The sequence below is a fragment of the Nannospalax galili genome, unplaced genomic scaffold (genome assembly GCF_000622305.1).
Source record: "Nannospalax galili isolate Female #2095 unplaced genomic scaffold, S.galili_v1.0 scaffold33, whole genome shotgun sequence".
In the NCBI taxonomy this organism is placed as follows: Eukaryota; Metazoa; Chordata; class Mammalia; order Rodentia; family Spalacidae; genus Nannospalax; species Nannospalax galili.
The window spans coordinates 1,443,953-1,448,250 of record NW_008335436.1 but is presented as its reverse complement, the minus strand read 5'-3'; positions in this window follow the sequence as shown (position 1 = coordinate 1,448,250).

Sequence of the window (4,298 nt, the reverse complement as noted above, 5' to 3'; positions counted from 1 at the left end):
AATTACATTCAGGAAAACACTTATACACATAAAATACGAATAAATAAAATTAAAAAGAGGTTTCTAGGCTAGGAGCCACACCTATGGGCGTTCTTGATTAATGAAGCTCTCATTCCTCATCACAGAAGCTTCTTTTTGTAGCAGACAGAAGATATGACAAAGAACCACAACTGGTCAAAGAGCAGAGAACAAGTGACTGTGGAGTGCTTGTCCCCAAATGCGACATCTATGATACCTTTACACATGAGGCTCAAGGAGCATGGAAGAGAGGACAGAAAGATTGTAAGAGCCAGAGGACCCAGAGACCTGCTGCAGATGGTGCCTTCTGGTCATGAGAGGGATCTTGTACTTGTGAATAGCTCTCAATAACTATGGTTGCCTGAACAAGACCTGCATAAGACCATACCAGTCAACCTTCCAGCTGGATGGGGAAGGGCTCACAAGTCTCCATTTATAGCTGAAGAACTATAGGTAGTTGACTGAAGGAGGGAGAGTCAGTTTTCTTTAGGTACAAGCCCTCAGATAGTCAGTCCCACACCCATGTACATACAGACAACACTAACTGGAATCAGTAGGTTATATTTATAATTGTACAAGATGAGGATATGAATTTTAGAGGGGGCTTTGGGGGGACATGAGAGGAATTGGAGAGGGGGGGAGGGGAGATATGATCAAAATACATTGCATAAAAATATAATGTATAAAAATATAAAAAAGAAGAAGCCGGGTGTGGTGGTACACTTGGGAGGCAGAGACAGGCAGATCTCTGTGAGTTCAAGGCCAGCCTGGTCTACATAGTAAGTTCCAGGACACCTGGGGCTACAGGGAGACCTAGTTTAAAAAAAAAGACCAAAAAATATAAAAAAGAAAAAGTATTTTGAAGTAATTGTATTATAATTGATGATGAAACCTCTGAAAAGGTATTTTTTTTATCCCTAGTAGCTGAATTCTTTTGCAAATTTTTTATTTATTTTTATTTTATGTGTACTTTATGTATTTTATGTATTGCCTGTATGTATGTAAGTGCACTCATGTCATGCAATGCCCTCAGAGGTCAGAAGAGGTGTTGGATTCCCTGGAACTGGAGTTAGCTACCATGTGGGTGCTGGGATTTGAACCTGGGTCCTCTGCAAGAGAAGTGGTCCTTGTTGCCCTTAACCGCTGAGTGATCTCTTCAACACCCTTATTTATTTATTTTTGAGGTTGGATCTCGCTATGTTGCCATGACTGCTCTCAAACTCCTGAGCTTAAGCAATCCTCCTGTCTCAGCCTTCAGAGTTGCTGAGACTGCAGGAGAGTACCACAGTGCCTGGTGTATTAGCTGAATTTGGAGTTCTAGGTGAAAGTGATGTGTGGAAGTGCCACTCTTGGCTGATGGAGACTCACTGAAGAGGCTGAGCCCTTAAGCAAGTAGAGAGCTTTGACTGAGAGCTGAGCAATATACACCCCTTCTATTGCAGAAAGTGCTATGTGTCCAGGGACCACAGGCAGGGACCAGTCCCAAGCACTCTGCTCTTTGTCCACTGCCTCCGCCAGTTCTGATTCCTTCTGATTTCTTCTGCACACCATGTATTCAGATCCACTTCCTGGTGGGATTTTAGCATTTGGAGCTTTTGCAATTTCTTTTTAAAAAGATATTTTATGTGTATGCATGTATTGCCTGCATGTATGTAAATGCATCCATGTCATGCAATGTCCACAGAGGATGGAAGAGGGCTTTGGATCTCCTGGAACAGGAGTTACTGACAGTTGTTAGCTGCCATGTGGGTGCTGGGATTCAAACCTGGGTCTTCTGCAAGAACGACCAGTGTTCTTAACCATTGAGCCACCTCTCCAGCCCCAAGCTTTTGCAATTTCATTCTTGCTTTTTCCAATTCAGCTCTATTTGACCAATACATATTGAGTGCCTTCTTGGGTTCTGGGCACTGTGCCATTGCCTGGAATTTCAGTGATGAACAAAACAGACAAAATTCCGAAATCACAGGACATTTTACTTACTTTAAGCCCATTTTTTATGTGCTTGCTAACACTGTGAATCTGTGCTATAATATTCTAAAAATGTGTGTATGGAGGTGGTTGTTTTGTATTATCAAGAATTTGTCCACCAGAGGATTTTCTTTTCTTTTCTTTCATTATTTTCTTTCTTTTTTTTTTTTTTTGAGATAAGGTTTCACTATGTAGCCATGGCTGGCCTGGACAGTCACAATGTAGATCAGGCTAACCCCAAATTCACCGAGATTTACCTGCCTCTGCCTCCCTGGTGCTGGGATTAAAGGCATACACCACCAGTTCTGGCAGGAATTAGTCTTTTAAAAAGATTCTATTAAAGGGGCTGTAGAGATGGCTTAATTAGTGAAATACTTGCATATATACAGACCTGAGTTTGAGCTTCAAAACCCATGTTAAAAAAAAGATGGACTTGGGGCCAGAGAGGTGGCTCAGTGGTTAACAGCGTGTACTGCTCTTGCAGAGGACCTGGTTTCGATTCTCAGCACTCGCTTTGGATTGCTCACCACTGCCTCTAACTCCAGCTCCAGATACACTCTTCTGGCCTCCAAAGGTACCTTTACATGTACACCCACACATATGTGCGCCCTCACACAAGAACACTCACACACTTACATGCACATGTACACATGCGTGCACTCACATACAAGATGCTTGATTTGTAAGTGGTGAATTTTCTCAACAGAAGTAGTTTCATATAATCCTGTGTTTTCATATGTTTGATTTCCTAAAGAGATGCATTTTTAATGCATGAAGAAAGCTGTCACAGAAAAATGCACATTCTAGTTAAGCCTAATTATCGCTTATTTGGCATGTGTGAAGCTGAGGTTAATCATGGTTCTCTTCCAGACATAGCTGGGTTTGCAGTTTTTTTTTTTTTTTTTTTAAACCACCCATGCAATGATAAAAATAATCACTAGTGGGCGCTAAGAACCCACTTTTGGCCTGAAGCGCCAGGCATGAGCTTTTGATGCTTGCCAGCAAACACACTGGCTTGGTTAAGCATCAGCATTCTAACTGACTCAAACTCTAGTTTGGTTGTCTTTGAGTGTAAATGGTAGGATAACAGTTAAGCCGGCCGCTTCCTTTATTCTGTACACATCTGGGTTTGTGGGTATTAACTGACCCTCTAAATCCCCCTTTCAAATACCTCCGAGTAATAAGAAAATTAAAGAACTTCTGCTCCAGTCATAGGGAAGACTTTGGCATTTTTCATAATGAAAAGAATATTAGGTTTAGGATCTGAATACTGGAACGTAGGTCTCCTCTGGAACGTTCTAGTTTTGTAATATAGTGTGGAAACATGGAGCGGTGATGTGCTGGAGTTTTCTGAGAGAAAATTAACTGAAATGGCCTTTGGGTGCTCTGGGGACCCATTGGGCAGTCACAGCAAGGAATGTGGGTAAGACCTTATCTCGAATAAAATAATATAAAATGATAAAATAGAAAACAGAAAAAGAAAGTAAAAACACCAGAGAGCTGGAGGCCCTTCCCTATTACCCAGAAAGCCTTTCCATGGGACTGTGTCCTCAGGGTCTGTGGTCCACAATTCCATACCCTAGGGATAGTGAAGGACTCTCATGACCTCTGTCATCTGTTGGTGACCTGGGTTACACATTGGCCTTATAGTGTCTTCCATGAGATAATGATAATAATAATAACTCGATTATTTACCTTCATATGTATCAATGCAGCTCAGATTTATAAGTGATATATGTTGTCTTAATCTTCACAATACTCCTAGTGGAACATTCTCTCCTCACTCCAAAAGAAGGAGCATTGGAGTCACGTGGATTAAGGAAGCATTCCGGTGGCAAAGTAGACTGTGTTCCTAAGTGGTTGTACTCCAAGACAGCAATTTTGACAGCTTGGCAAGTCATTTACGACATTGTGCCTGAGTTCTGAAATCTGGCTATGGAAACACTTCTGTGTTTATGACCTGTGCATGATCTGGCTGTTGCTCAACCCTGATTGGCTGAATTGTCATGGACAAAATGTAACTGCTAACCCAATGCTCACAGGAGTATAACTTCTTTTGCAATGGATTGATGTTGTGTGAATTTTGTTTTATATTGTATCTAGTACAAAAGCTTGTTTGGGATGTTACAAAGAACTTTCTAGGCTGGGCATGGCAGTGCATGCCTTTAATCCCAGCACTCAGGAGGCAGAGGCAGGTGGAGCTCTGTGAGATTGAGGTCATCTTGGTCTTCATACTGAGTTCTAGGCCAGCTGGGGCTGCAGGGAGCCCCTGTCTCAAAAAAAAAAAAAAAAAAAAAAAAAAAAAAAAAAAA